The 15,131-nt window shown below is 41.4% G+C and overlaps 1 long non-coding RNA gene across 1 annotated transcript in view; it reads left to right on the top strand.

Moving 5' to 3' along the window:
• LOC119062634 (uncharacterized) overlaps window positions 1–15,131 on the top strand; it is a 128,733-nt gene that overhangs the window by 36,106 nt on the left and 77,496 nt on the right. Inside the window, exon 2 of the long non-coding RNA XR_008392006.1 lies at window positions 8,168–8,239. This is a non-coding gene — a long non-coding RNA (uncharacterized LOC119062634). The remainder of the gene's footprint in view (window positions 1–8,167; window positions 8,240–15,131) is intronic.

Raw genomic sequence — 15,131 nt, 5'->3', positions numbered from 1 at the left:
GAGAGAGGGGAAGGGAGGAAGAAAGAGAGGGAGAAAAACATCAATGTGAGTAACATTAGTTGGTTGCCTCTCATTCAGTGCTTCCACCGAGGACTGAACCTGTTACCCAGGCATGTGCCCTGACCAGGAACTGAAGGTGACCTTACACTTTGCAGGCTGACACCCAACCAGCTGAGCCCCACTGGTTAGGGCAGATGCTCTTAATCACTAGGCAGCCCCACCCCACCTGAATTTTCCTAGGTGCCAAACTCCAACCAGGATGCATTTGCTTTTAACTAACTTTGAAGGCGCCAGGTGACCAGCTTTACTCACAACTAGTTTGGGGCATTTCACATTGTTCTCAAATGATGTAAGTCTGCAAATAATTAAGAAGCCATTTTGGAAACAGCAAGAAGGGGTGATATGTAGAGGTCCCCTTTGACATTTTGATGTGCATTTAAACACACAGCCCAGGGCTATAAAAAGCAGCTACACTAAGATTTGCAGAAGCATTAAAAATCAAATTGCCTTATTAATTTTTTAGAGCACTGTAAATGACATTCTATCATCTCTGGGGAAATCTTTTCCTACAGCTCCAAGCCTCCTGGTGACTGGGATGAATAAATTGGCCTGTTCATTTTCATTCCTCCATTCTCTGCCCTAGAGGGTCAAAAGAAAATCATCCCATTATAATATTAAAGCTGTATTTGTTGAAGTTTCTAGCTAGTTAAATTGGAAGCAAGAAAATCCCTTTCATGTTGGCATGATAGTAGAAAACATTTAGCCACATTCCAGCTTAATGATGGAAGATTAACCAAGGTTGTTATTAAGTTTTAAACTCCTCATTTAGCTAATAAGGTTGGTTAATATTCCTCCTGCTAAGGAAAAAAAACACAAAAACTTCACAAAGTCTTTACCACTTATATTTTAACCATCTTACCCTTTTGTATTTTAAGTGAAAGGACAGCAGAGTTTCCTCAAAAACTCCAGAGAATCAAACAGTTGGGAAAAAGTCCAGAGGTAGGATAACCCAGAGACTTGAACCTGCAGCAAAATGGAGTTTTTCCAAATTAGGCATTAGGAGAAGCAGCAGATAAAAGTAACTGGCAACTGGAGACATCCTTGTTATTCTCTCATGCTGGCAGAAGATTTTTACTAAGTATATTTACAAGTTCTGTGAAGACAGTGATCGTATTGCAGTCAGGGTCACTTTTCATAACATTACTTTGAAAACGTGTTCCTAGGATCTTGTAAAATATTTGACTTCTGAAGTCAAGATAAGTATTAAAATGTTAGCATGTACATTACATGTTTCAACTACAAAAACATGAACAGTGAAAAAACAGCAAACTCACAGTTATTAACAACCACACCTAAAACAAAAGCAAATTAAGAGGACAGCTAGATCAGGAGTGAACCATAGAAATGAAGATCACATGGAGGGTTAGCAGCAGGGGAGTGGGAGAAGGAGAAGGGGGGAGAAGGTACAGAAAATAAGTAGCATAGACAGTAGACAGAAAAAGCTAGGGGGAGGGTAAGAATAGTAGAGGAAATGTAGAATCTAAAGAACTTGAGACACGTGTTCATGAACTAAAGGGGGGAAAATGGTGGGGGAGGGATGTGCAGGGTGGAGGGGAACAGAAGGGGGAATAGAACAAATGTAATGGCATAATCAATAAAATTTTTAAAAAATTAAAGAAAACATGAGTTTAACTGTTCACTGAAAATGGAAATTCCAATAATATTTGTGACTAATTATAATATACAGTCTTCATTTTCAAAGTCTAAAAGCTTCCAGGAGGTATTTATCCAAAGTTAGCATCCAGTAACAACACCTTAGGATATGTTTTGGGCAGCATCTGTAGTCAGATCAGGTTACAGTTAATAAATCTAATGCTGGAGCCACTGGCCTCAGGAAGACAGGTGTACTCTCCAACAGCAGATCTATTCTAGTCAATAAGAACTGTGCTTGATTAAATTGTCTTAATCCTGGTCTGTTTGCTCAGGTATCTGGCCAGCAGAGTAGCCTCTTCACAAAGAATTAATGGTTTTCATCTCTTCCCCAAATAAGTTGCTCTGAATTAGTAAGCATTACATTTTGCAAAATAAATGCTCCCTTGGTTGAATCCATAATACTATTCAGCAACATATTTTATTAATTAATCCAATATTTATTGAATACCTACTATGTTCCAAGCATGTGGATGGTCATGGAGATACAAACAAACAAATACTTATTTAAACTTTAAGTAATTTTTTAAAATTTTTAAATTATAGTTGATATACAATATTATATTAGTTTCGAGCATACAACCCAGTGATTAGACATCATATAACCTACCAGATGATCATCCCAATTAATCTAGTACCCCTCTGATACTATACATAGTTATTATAATATATTACTATGTTTCTACGCTATACTTTACATCCCCATACTATTCTGTAACAACCAATTTGTGCTTCTTAATCCCTTCACCTTTTTCACCCATCCACCTTACATCCTCCTTCTGGCATCCATCATAATGTTCTCTATTTCTGAGTCTGTTTCTGTTCTGCTTGTTTGTTTATTTTGTTTTTTAGATTAAATTGTTGATATGTATTTATTGCCATTTTATTTTTTATCTTTTTTCATCTTTTTTTCTTCTTAAAGACCTTTTAACATTCCATGTAGTACTGGTTTGAGCTTTTTCATGTCTGGGGAGCTCTTTACCTATCCTGCAATTCTGAATGATAGCTTTGCTGCGTAGAGTATTCTTGGTTGTAGATTCTTGCTTTTCAACACTTTGAATATTTTATGCCATTCTTTTCTGGCCTGCAAAGTTTCTGTTGAGAAATCAGCTGACTGCCTTATGGAAGCTCCCTTGTAGGTAACTAACTGCTTTCTCCTTGCTGCTTTTAAAGTTTTTTCTTTCTGTTTACCTTTTGGTATTTTAATTATGATGTATCTTGGTGTGGGCCTTTTTGGGTTCATATTATTTGGGACTCTCTGTGCTTCCTAGGCTTGTATGTCTAGCTCTCATCAGGTTAGGAAAGTTCTTTGTTGTTATTTTTTCTAATGGGTTTTCAATTCCTTGCTCTCTCTCTCTTCTCCTTCTAGCACTCCCGTGATGTGAATGTTGGTACATTTGAAATTGTTCCAGAGGATATTAATATTTTTGGATTTTTTCTTTATTTCTTTAAAGATTTTATTTCTTTATTTTTAGAGAGAGAGGAAAGGAAGGAGAAGGGAGGGAGAGAAACATTAATGTGTGGTTGTCTCTTGTGCACCCCTCACTGGGTACCTGGCCCACAAGCCAGGCCTGTGTGCTGACTGGGAATTGAACTGGTGAAACACAGGCTGGTACTCAGTCCACTGAGCCACACCAACCAGAGATGGACTCTTTTCTTTTTTTTAGTATATTTTATTAATTATGCCATTACAGTTGTTCTCTTTCCCCCCTTCATTCCCCTGCACACCCCCTCCCCCACCATTCCCACTTTAGTTTATGACCATGTGTCTCAAGTTCTTTAGATTCTATATTTCCCATACTATTCTTGCCCTCCCCCCTATCTATTTTCTATCTACGGTCTATGCTACTTATTTTCTGTGCCTTCTGCCCCCTTCTCCTTCTCCCACTCCCCTGTTTCTAACCCTCCATGTGATCTCCATTTCTATGGTTCACTCCTGATCTAGCTGTCCTCTTAGTTTGCTTCTGTTTTAGGTGTGGTTGTTAATAACTGTGAGTTTGCCGTCATTTCACTGTTCATCTTTTTTATCTTCTTTTTCTTAGGTAAGTTCCTTTAACATTTCATATAATAAGGGCTTGGTGATGATAAACTTCTTGAATTGACCTTATCTGAGCAGCACTTTATCTGCCTTTCCTTTCTAAATGAAAGCTTTGCTGGATAGAGCAATCTTGGATGTAGGTCTTTGGATTTCATGACTTGGGATACTTCTTTTCAGCCCCTTCTTGCCTGCAAGGTCTCTTTTGAGAAATCTGCTGATAATCTGATGAGAACTCCTTTGTAGGTGACTGTTCCCTTATCTCTTGCTGCTTGTAGGATTCTCTCCTTCATTTTAATCTTGGCTAATATAATGATGATGTGCCTTGGTGTGTTCCTTCTAGGATCCAACTTCTTTGGGACTCTCTGAGCTTCCTGGATTTCCTGGAAGTCTATTGCCTTTCCCAGTTTGGGGAAATTCTCTTTTATTATTCATTCAAATAAGGTTTCCACTCATGGCTGTTCCTCTTCCCCTTCTGGTACTCCTATAATTCGGATATTGGAACGTTTAAAGATGTCCTGGAGGTTCCTTAGCTTCTCCTCATTTTTTAAATTCTTGTTTCTTCATATTTTTCTGTTTGGTCATTTTTTTTCTTCCTTCTGGTCCACTCCCTTGATTTGAGTCCCAGTTTCCTTTCTATTACTATTGGTTTCTTGTGCATTTCGCTTCATTTCAGTTAGTGTAGGCTTCATTTGTTCCTGTAATTTGTGACTAAAAGCCACCAGTTCTGTGAGCATCCTGATTACCAGTGTTTTGAACTGTGTATCTGAAAGTTTGGCTAGTTCTTGGTCTATTAGAGTTATGGGCTCTGGGGCTTTGAGTTCTTCTTGAGCCATGTTTTGGTCTGTTTGCACCCATTATGTATGAGGAGTGGAGCCTTAGGTGTTCACCAGGGTGGTGCCGCCCATTTTGCTAGGTTGTGATGCTGTATGTGGGGGCGGGGTCAAAGAGGGGCAATAGTGGTCCCCTCTGCTGCTTCCTGCCACTAGGGCCTGCACAGTCTGTCTCAATGCTGGCTCCTTTGCTGGTTTATCTGTGCTCAAATGTGTGACCATGGTCAGCCTGCTGCCTTGGGCCCTCACTGGGTCTGCCCAATGCAACCCCATGCCTGGGATCCACCAACCACTGCCCATGCACCTGGGTTGGTCTGGTGGAGTTTTCCTGTGCAACCCTGCTCTGCCAGTTGCTGGCTCTGCCCCTCTTACTGGTCTGGCTAAAGGGTTATTGTTGTCCGACTTCCATATAGTTCAATTTTCTGTGTTTTGGATGCGTTTTTTGTTACTAAAACTTTGTTGTCTTTGAACTTGGTTGTGCAAGAAGGCACAATGTTTCACTTATGCCTACATCTTTGCAGAAGTCTCTGCTTCCTTATTTTCTAAATCTTTGATTTGATCCTCTGTTTCATGTACTCCACTACTGATTCCCTGTAATGTGTTCTTCGTTTCAGTTAGTATAGTCTTCATTTCTGACTGGTTCTTTTTTATGTTTCCTATTTCCATTTTTAGGTTTCTTATCTCTTTGTTGAAGTTCTCACTAAGTTTATCTACTTTTCCCTAAGTTCACTGAGCATCCTTATAACCAGTGTTGTAAACTCTGCATGTAGTAGATTGCTTGTCTCCATTTTGTTTGGTTCTTCTGGAGGTTTTTTTCCTGTTCTTTCATTTGGGCCAAGCTTCTTTTTCTCCTCATTTTGGCAGCAGCTCTGTGTTTGTTTCTACGTATTAGGTAGAGCTGCCATGTCTCCTGGGCTTTGTAAAGTGGTCTTATGTAGTAGGTGCTCTGTAGGGCTTAGTGGCACAGCCTCCCTGATCACTCAAGCTGGGCACTCCAAGTGCCTGCCCACTCGTGTGGGTTGTATACCCTCCTGTAGTCACTGAGCCTTGGTTGCTGTCAGCATATCAGTGAGAGGGATTTACCCCCAGGATGATTGGCTGCAAGGACTGGCTATAAGGACTGACTACGACCCCCATGGAGGATCAGCTATTCAGTGGCCCACCCCACAAAGCAGGATTACTTCACAGGAACTCCGGTGCCTGCTGAGTCAAACCCTTGAGTATGTCCCTTGTGGAAGAAGTTAGGTAATGGTTTGATATGTTCTGAAGCTATCCACCTGGTGTGCTGGCTTTGGAAATTCCAGGAAGTGCAGGCCAAGGCCAGCCTCTACCTGTGATTTGCCCAGGGCCACTTGGCATGAGCTACAAAGCAATCTACTTATGGCTGCTACTTGTGCTTGGCTTTCAGGTACCCAGGTGAGGCCAGGTTGTGAACCAAGGCCAGCTGCTGGTAGTGCTAGGTCTGGAGCTACTTAGTGAGAGTTACAGAGGATGCAGAGGCCAGATGCTGCTTCTTTGAGAGATTTTGGAAAAGTCTAAAACATGAGCTAAGACAGGTCATTCATATGGAAAAGCCACTGGAAACAGCTTGGGTGGGCCCCCAAGTTGGTTGGGATGAGAACTCAGGGAATCACCACAGCAGGGTGTTAAGTATTAGCCAGGTTTATGGAGACTCAGATATGGATCCTGCCTATTGGCAGCATAAAGACTCAGAAAAGGAACAATGGACTCTGCCAGCATTTCTTTCTGGGAGAAAAATGCTACTCCCTCTCTCGCTTTGATGCCAGACAATTCAGTTCCTCCCTGTATGTCCCTGATGCCCCAGTGCTAGAGCTCAGACTGAGTATGTCCAAGTCCAAGTCCATGTGTGAGCCCTTTAAGAGGAGTGCCTGGGAATCCAGATGCCCTCCATTTGACTCAGCCACAACCCCTGCTGGTTTAAACAGTCAGAAGTAGGGAACTTTTCTTCCTGGCACTGGAACCCTGGGCTGGGCAGCCTGATTTTGGACAGAGATTCCTCACTTCTGTGGGGGAGGAGTCCTCTGAAGCTGAATATTCTGCCCGATTTCTATCCACAAGCCTGTTCTGATTCTCTGCTCCCCTACCAGTATCGATGTGGCTTCTTCTTCATATCTTTAGTTGTAGGACTTCTGTTCAGCTAGATTTCAGGTGGTTGAGAATGATGGTTATTCTGTAGTTTAGTTGTAATTTTGATATGGTTGTGGGAGAATGTGAATACTGCATGTACCTATGCCACCATCTTGATCGAAAGTCTGGAAATACAAAAATTAAGGATAAGGAGTCTCTTTCATCAATAAACTCAACTTACTAGCCCAATAATTGTTTGAAGTTTCCAGATTAGATGTTTCATCTATGAAGTCTATTGAGAAGGTATCCAGCCATGTAATATGAAAAATAGAGACATTTATTGAAGAAGATACAAGAAACATTGTACATAGGACAATGATGCCTTTGTCCCCTTCAAAGTAGGCACCTTAAGACCTCACACAGTTCTCCCAATTGCCATCAGCTGCCCTGTTGTATTTTCCTGAATCTCATTGAAATTCAGAAATATCTTCCCTTTCAAATGTGACTTTAGGTTTGGGAAAAGCCAGAAGTTGCAGGGCACCAAATCTGGGCTGTAGAGGAGCTGTGTCACCTGGGTGATTTGGTGTTTTGCTAAAAATCTCTGCATGAGATGTGATGCATGAACAGGTGCATTCTTGTGATGAAGCTGCCAGTCACCAGTTGCCCATAGCTGCAGCCTTCTGAAGTCATCTGAATAGTTTCTGGAGGGGAATGTTCATGCTTAATACAAAATTTGATGCAGATTCATTGCTCTACTCCCTCAGTCATTTTGAATACAACAGCCACATAGTACACATACTCACTTAATGATGTCTACCACTCCCTCTGACTAGTACAGTGAGGTCATCCTTGTTCACACATGTGCATTCCAATCTGCTGTCCTTGGCTGCCAGGTTACATCAATGTTGTGCAAACCATTCTTGTTATATTAACAATTCCTGGACTTTTTCTGGACAGACATTGTATATTTTATCCACCCAGCTCAATCTTAAAGCCCATTTTGGGTCTTCTCTCCTCATTCATCTAGGGAAATTTAATTGGGTCTCCAAAAATGTTTTAGGCACTGGAATAATGAAGATAAGGACAATACAGTCCTCACCATCACAAGCTTCTAGCTTTGTAGAGTAGTAAGTGACAGACAGGACCAGATAGTGGAAGACACTGTAAGTGAGGCTAACCATGAGTTTTACCCTACAACAGTGGGGAGCTATTAAACAGTCTGAAGAAAGAGAGAAGCATGATATAGTCTGCATTTTAGAAAAATCTGTTTGACAGTGACAAGCAAGATGGATAGGAAGGAAAAGTGGCTGGACAGAAGGAAAGCAGAGGGGAATGAAAGCCAAATTCAAAAGCCATGAAAGATATAGATGTAACAAAATTTTAGTAACAAATTGAATAATAAGACTGAGGGAGAGATTCTGATCTGGGTGGCATTAGCAGAGGAGAAGGAAGAATTGGGTTAGTGGGAAAATGAATTCAATTCGAACATGTTTTGTTGCAGGTGATTTGGGGACATCTGCATATCAACATCAAGTTTGCTGTTGTACATGTTCATCTAAAACTCATGAAAAAGGTAAGGTTTTGCGTTAAGGATTCTAGAGTCATATCTTATAGATTGTAGCTGAAAAATGATTTTGAATGATATTGCCAATTCTGTAGCCAGTCCACACTACTCCCTAGTCCCAAGGGAGTATTCATCCCAAGGCCTTGTATTCATCCAACTTTCATTGTTTTAATTAATTAATTAATTAATTAATTAATTCTTTATTTGGTTGAGTAATTCTTATCAAATTTCAGTATCATATCCCAGGTGGCATTAAAGACTCTGGGTTTACATAGATGATTCCCTGCCCTTAAGGATCTTATAACCTGGCTGTTGATTATAAAATATAATCTTGGAGGCAAGACTGTTATGGATTGGGCACTCCTCCAGGATGCAGTATGTGCACTGAATCAGAGGCCTCTATGGTGCTATATCCAGTAGGAAGAAAATATGTGCCTAAAGTCAAAGTGGAAGCAAGAGTGATTCCTCTTACTGTCACTCCCAATGACTGGAGGATTTTGTGTTCCTCATCCTTGCAACTCTGGGCTCTGCAAAATTGGAGGGACTCATTAGGAAGTGCACTCTTGCCAATGGACACAGTGAACTACAAACTATGGCTGCTGCCTGGGCACTTTGGGTCCCTGTGTCCAGGGACCAGCAAGCAAAAAGAGAGTCACCACCTTGGCAGAGGTTCTTGTCTGTCATCAGCAAATAGAAGCAGGGCTCCTATTACACAATGAGGGCATGGAAGAATACGTGTGGAACTCAGATGATTCACACGTGTACCTCTGGCACTGTTATTGAACTGTGACCTTGAATGGACAGTGCAGCAATCGCAACCTAAGAATGGTATGATTAACAAAAGCTCACAGCCCTCAGAATAGAGGGACATGGAGGAGCTTCTCTCTGAACCTGTGTGGAAAGGTAAATTTATGCAGCACAAGGATGAACCATGGCACCCATGGATAGGTATGCTCTTTGAATGTCCCTTCAAGAACTTAGTGATCAGCTGTGAAGGGAGAAGTTAGCTAACAGCCTCAAGTTGCAGCACCTTTGGGATCTGCTACAGCATTTGAGCTGAAGCTATACTTCTCCATAATAATCCCCAACCAATGACTGAGTATGGCAAGGATCTGCCCACACCCTTACTTATGTTTGGTAACTTCTTTACCTCAACTGTAACTGTGGGGTTCCAACAGGAGCAACCATGCTCCTATATGCCCAATTCCCCTCAGCTAAGATTGATTGGTTTAAGAGTGGGTGCCTGATCCAAGCTAGGCCCCTTGTAGTCCTTCCCTTAGGTTTTTTTTTAAACTATAACTGAGAAGAGACTCCTTGCACTAAAGGAAAGTGCCAGAAGTAGACTCGGGAGTTGCTGGTTTCTGACCACGTGAGAAAGCCCTTCTGCAGTGATCAAGAATGAAGTTAATACACACAGAAGCACAGAGACAAGAGACAGAGAGTGCCTGCAGCATTCAAGTTCTTGATGTGCAGCTTATACTCAGCTCTCCCAGGGTTTCATTGTTCCAACCTTTTCCTTCTATTGAGTAAGATAGGTTACTATGCTTCCAATAAATATTCTAATAGAAATAGGATGTCACATAAGTTCTGTCACACATTTAGAAGTATTCCACACCTATTTTATATTAATAGTTAACAGTTATTGAATTGAAGGTTTATTATATTCCAGACACTGGTTTAAGCACTTTACATGTATGAACTCATTTTGTCCTCTCAGCTGTCATAAGTCTACCCAAAAGCCCTCTCTATTGTTTTTCCCAATTTACATATAAAGAAACAAGGATACTTTATTTATTTTTTTAAAGATTCTATTTATTTATTTTTAGAGAGAGGGGAAGGGAGGGAGTACGAGAGGGAGGGAAACATCAATGTGTGGTTGCCTCTCATGTGCCCCAACTAGAGACCTGGCCTGCAGCCCAGGCATGTGCCCTACTGGGAATCAAACTAGCAACCCTTTGGTTTGCAGGCTGCACTCAATCCACTGAGCCACACCAGCCAGGTGGATACTTTATTTTAAAATTAAAAATAAAGATATAGATTCTACCACTTATCCTTTTAATAGGGGCTCTAGAGATATGTAGTCTTTAGCATTTTAGAATCTCACCCCATGATGCCTGCTAGGATTTGTAGCTTGAGCAAGACAGGTTTTGACTGCAAGTGTCTTTAGCACCTCAGCAAGGCCCACTGTTAGAAATAGGGAGAGTAGCAATATACATAAGCAGACTAATAATTTCTATATATATACATTTTGTAACCTTAAACTAGGATTCAAAATTTGATAAGTATGAGTACTTACATGGGAAGAGCAGGTAATTAGGGATAATCCTGGAAGTTTGAGAAGAATGCTACTAGCACCTATCAATAGAGACATCTAGAAGGCCAACCACTTCCCTCACTGAAGCATAAAATCCACTGACAATGGGACACTCCTTTATGTGAAGCATCCACACAACCTCTGCTGTTTGTTAAAATTAAACATTTTGGAGAGGTATAATTATGTAATCATACCTTCCATACCACAAGGGTAAGAGGAGTACGAGGGATGGAGAGGAAGAAAGAATGGAGAGACCTAGAGTAGGGGGGAAAAAGGTAGGGAAAGGCCTTTCAACCCTACCATTTACCTGAAACTTCTGTTAGTACCGGGACCTAGGTCTAGATCAAAGCTATCCAACAGAAATACAATGTGTACCACATATTTAATGAACATTTTTCTAGTAGGCACATTAAATTTTTTTCTAAAAGAAGGTAAAACTAATTTAAATATTACATTTATTTAAACCAACATATTAAAAATATTTTAATATCTAGCCAATTAAAATTTATTAATTTATTTTATATTCATTTCTTTCATATGTCTTTGTAATCTAGTATATATGATATATATAGCAAATATCAATTCTAGTGCTAACTGTATTTATATTTCACAAAATTATAAATTGAAAAAGTAATTTCATATACTAAGTTGTTCAAAATATACTTAAATTTTCCAAAAACTGAACCAAGTATCAGATTTTAAATTTAAATTTAAACTAATTAAAATTAAACTAAATTAAAATTTTTAGTTCCTGGCCAGAGTAGTCACATTTTAAGTGCTCAGTAGCCATGTATGGCTAGTGGCTACCATGTTAGACACCACAGATGAAGAACATTCCATCAGTGCAGAAGGTGTTAGGGGACTAAGCAGCTCTAGATGGTTCTGTGGTGTGCAGTAAACTTCATTCACTACTTGGTCTGGCAGAGTCAGGAAAGTGGGTTATGTACATAAAATAGGTTCCTTGGCTTTTCAGAAGCCTTTCTATGCCTCTCCCTTGACTCCCAAACTAGGACTCCCACACTAGGGTCTGATTCCCAGACCCTTTCCCCCATGCTGCCCAACCACTATGCCAGCAGGCTGGGGAAGAGCAAGGACTCTGGAATCAGAGATCTCAGTTTTAATCTCTGCTTATCACTTAAGCGGGGAAAGTCAACCTTACCAGTTGACTTTCAACAGGTTGATTAAGTTCTCTAAACCTCAGTTTTCTCAGTAATTAATTGACAATATTTTAAAGGATTGTTGTAAGGAGTAGGTGACATAACATGCACAAGACAATCAGCACAATGCTTATCATACAGAAAGAAATAAATGGTAGTTGCTAAACAAAAAACTCTATATACAGTTTTGTATATGCTTCCACAGTTTCCTGCCCACCTATGCTTGGTTATTCCTTGATATTCTCAAACTTGGCAGGTATTAGTAGGGTGGGATCAGAAGTGGGGAAGGGCCCTGGCATCTCAACACTGGAGTATGCCCCAGCTCAACTTTGTGGTTAATTTATGAACAATTTTTGCTGCTACTGCTGTCATCAATTCTTCCTTCCCTGTGTACAGTTCAGATGGCTTTTGCTCTGGAACTCCAAGCCCCACACAGCCCCTTCTTTCTACTCTGAACTAGAACAAGTGATTAGCCTCACAAAAGAGCCATCAACAGTCTTTCCAAGGACATCTCTGACCTCATTAAGTCCAAACCCACAGGCACATACTCTTCACTCTCTCTGGTGCGTGACACTGTTGCTTCTCCCTCCTCATCCTGGTTCTTCTATAAGAAGCAGACCATTCCTCCATTGTCTTTTGCAAAGGCAGATCTTCTCCTTACTGCTCCCTAGGCCTGACCTTTTCCAAGATACAGTGTCATTTACTCCTTGACCTCAGCTCAATGCCCCTAAACTGAGGACTTTGAAACCTGTACCTCCAGCTCCACCTTCAGATTCAGGCCCAGCTCATTACTCTCTCCTGGCCTTCAAAGCATGTTCCAGACCATCAAAGACCAGCTGGAGCAGCAGGCACAGATCCTGCAAGCCAACCTCTGGCAGCAGTAGGAGAAGCTTCATGAGACCCAGGAGCAGCTCTGCCTGGTCCAGAACTCCAGTACCCAGATGGTTCTAGAACAGCCAGCTGTATTCCTGAGTTTCAGCAGTGCCAGAAGCCTGATGCCCAACAGCAGATTCTGTAGAGATCAACTCCAGGGACCCAGTCCTCAGTCATGTTCTTTGCAATCCTTAAGACCACCTCCCAAACTCATTCAATTGACACTGTCATCTACTTCATAAAAGTTTGCAGTTTAGTGAAGGAGACAGAGAAGATACACCTAACTCAACCTTTGGGGTCAAAAAGCCTCCACCAAAGAAAAAAAAATCTATGCTGAATCAAGAAGACTAGTTGGAATTAGAAAGGAAGAAAAAAGAGTAGGAAGGATGATCCCAGGCAGAGGAAGCAGTGAGTACAGATGCCTGAAAATAGAAAGAGTTGGGAGGCTGCAAGTGGTTTTGTGTGGCAGGTGCTAAAGCAGTAGCCTCAGATAGAGATGAGCTAGTATCTAGGTTGAGGGTACAGGAAACCATTAAATGCTTTTATCAGAATAGAGGCAGGTTCATATATGCATATGAGAAAAAATCACTCTGGCTGCAATGTAGAGAATGGACTTGAGAGGGGCCGAAACAGGGGAGGGCAGTGTGACCAATTATCTGGCCACTGCCACAATCCAGATAAGAGTTGATGTCTATGTAAATTAAGATGGTAGCCCCCTAGATGAGGAGGAGTGGAAAGAAATCCAGAAAGGAGACTGTACAGGTGGTTGATTACATGTTATTAGATGTGGAGGGCAGCTAAGGAATCAAGGGCAATGTTTACATTTGGAAGTGGGCAACTGTACAGACAGTGGTAGAATCACTGAGAGGAAGACACAGAAGGGACAAGTATAGGAGAATGTTGAAGCATTTTTCGTGGAATTTGCTGAGTTGAGGTGTCAGTGGGACACTCTTATCAGGATGTCAGATAGACAGTGGTCCATGGGTTTATAGCTCACATGAAAGAAGTCTTGATACAGAGACAGAGGTTTGAGTTTCATCAATGGCAACTTAAGCAATAGGAGTACATAAATAGTACAAAGGGATATAGAGTGAGAAGAAAAGCAAGATGAGGAAGGAACTCTGAGGCATACCAATATTTAAGAGGCAAATAAAAAAAGAAATATCTTAAAGGGGACTGAGAAGAAGAAGCCAGAGAAGCAGGGGGGAAAATATACAACTGTAGTCTTGTGGAACGAAAGAGAAGAGAGGAGTAGAGTTAAAGATGCTAAAAGTATAGCCAGTTTCAACAATGGGGATTATGAGTCCCTCATTAAGAGCCTAAGTTGAATTTGGGTGGCAAAAACCAGCCTGCAAGGGGTTGAGGAGAGACTGAATTGTAAGCAAATGTAGATGGTGAGCACAAAAATTGCCTTCAAGATCTCTTGTTGTGGACTTCCAGCAAAGAAGGAAGCGTAGGTGGAAATACTGTACCTCCTCACACAACCAAATTTAAGGACAATAAAGATTTAGTAACAAAAACACAACCAAAACAGACAGAATATTAAACTATACCAAAGTCCGACAACAATGAACCATTCATCCAGACCGTTAAGAGGGGCGGAGTTGGAAGCCCAAAAAGAGGAATCTCAGCAGGGAAAAGCAGTGGCTGCCGGACCAACCCAGGTGCACAGACGGCAGTTGGCAGATCCCAGGTGCGGGGTGGTAACAGGCAGACCCAGTGAGGGCACAAGGCAGCTGGCTGACCATGGTCACACATTCATGGCAGATAAACCATGTGAAAAAATGGACAGTGAGACAGACCGCACAACCCAGGGCCCCAGTGCAAGGAAATAAAGCCTAAAAGCACCGATTGAAAAAACTTTGGGGGGTTGAGGTGCCGGAAGAGGCTCCCAGCCTCACAGAAGAGTTTGTTGAAGAGACCCACAGGGTCCTAGAACGTACATAAGCCCACACACCCGGGAACCAGCACCAGAAGGGCCCAATTTGCTTGTGGGAAATGGCAGAGGAGACCAAAATCTGAGAGAGAGTGGAACAAACACCATTTTTCCTTCTCTGATCCCGCCCCCAGTCACAACCCAGCGATGGGTTGCCCTGCCCTGGTGAACACCTAAGCTTTCATCCCTCATACGTAACAGGTATGAACAGACCAAAACATTATGGCTCAAGCAGAAGAACAACTCAAAGCCCCAGAGCCAATACTTCTAAGCAACAAAGAGATAGCCAACCTATCAGATGCACAGTTCAAAACACTGGTGATCAGGATGCTCACAGAACTGGTTGATTTTGTTCACAAATTAGATGAAAAAAATGAAGGCTACACTAAGTGAAATGAAGCAAAATGCACAGGGAACCAATAGTGATGGAAAGGAAACTGGGACTCAAATCAAGGGAGTGGACCAGAAGGAAGAAACATTCAATCAGAAAAGAATGAAGAAATAAGAATTCAAAAAAGTGACGAGCGGCTTAGAAACCTCCAGGACATCTTTAAACATTCCAACATCCAAATTATAGGGGTACCAGAAGGGGAAGAGAAAGAGCAACAAGTGGAAAACTTA

The sequence above is a fragment of the Artibeus jamaicensis genome, unplaced genomic scaffold (genome assembly GCF_021234435.1).
Source record: "Artibeus jamaicensis isolate MK-2021 breed Jamaican fruit bat unplaced genomic scaffold, CSHL_Jam_final contig_465, whole genome shotgun sequence".
NCBI classification, from domain to species: domain Eukaryota; kingdom Metazoa; phylum Chordata; class Mammalia; order Chiroptera; family Phyllostomidae; genus Artibeus; species Artibeus jamaicensis.
This window is presented reverse-complemented; position numbering and strand designations above follow the sequence as displayed.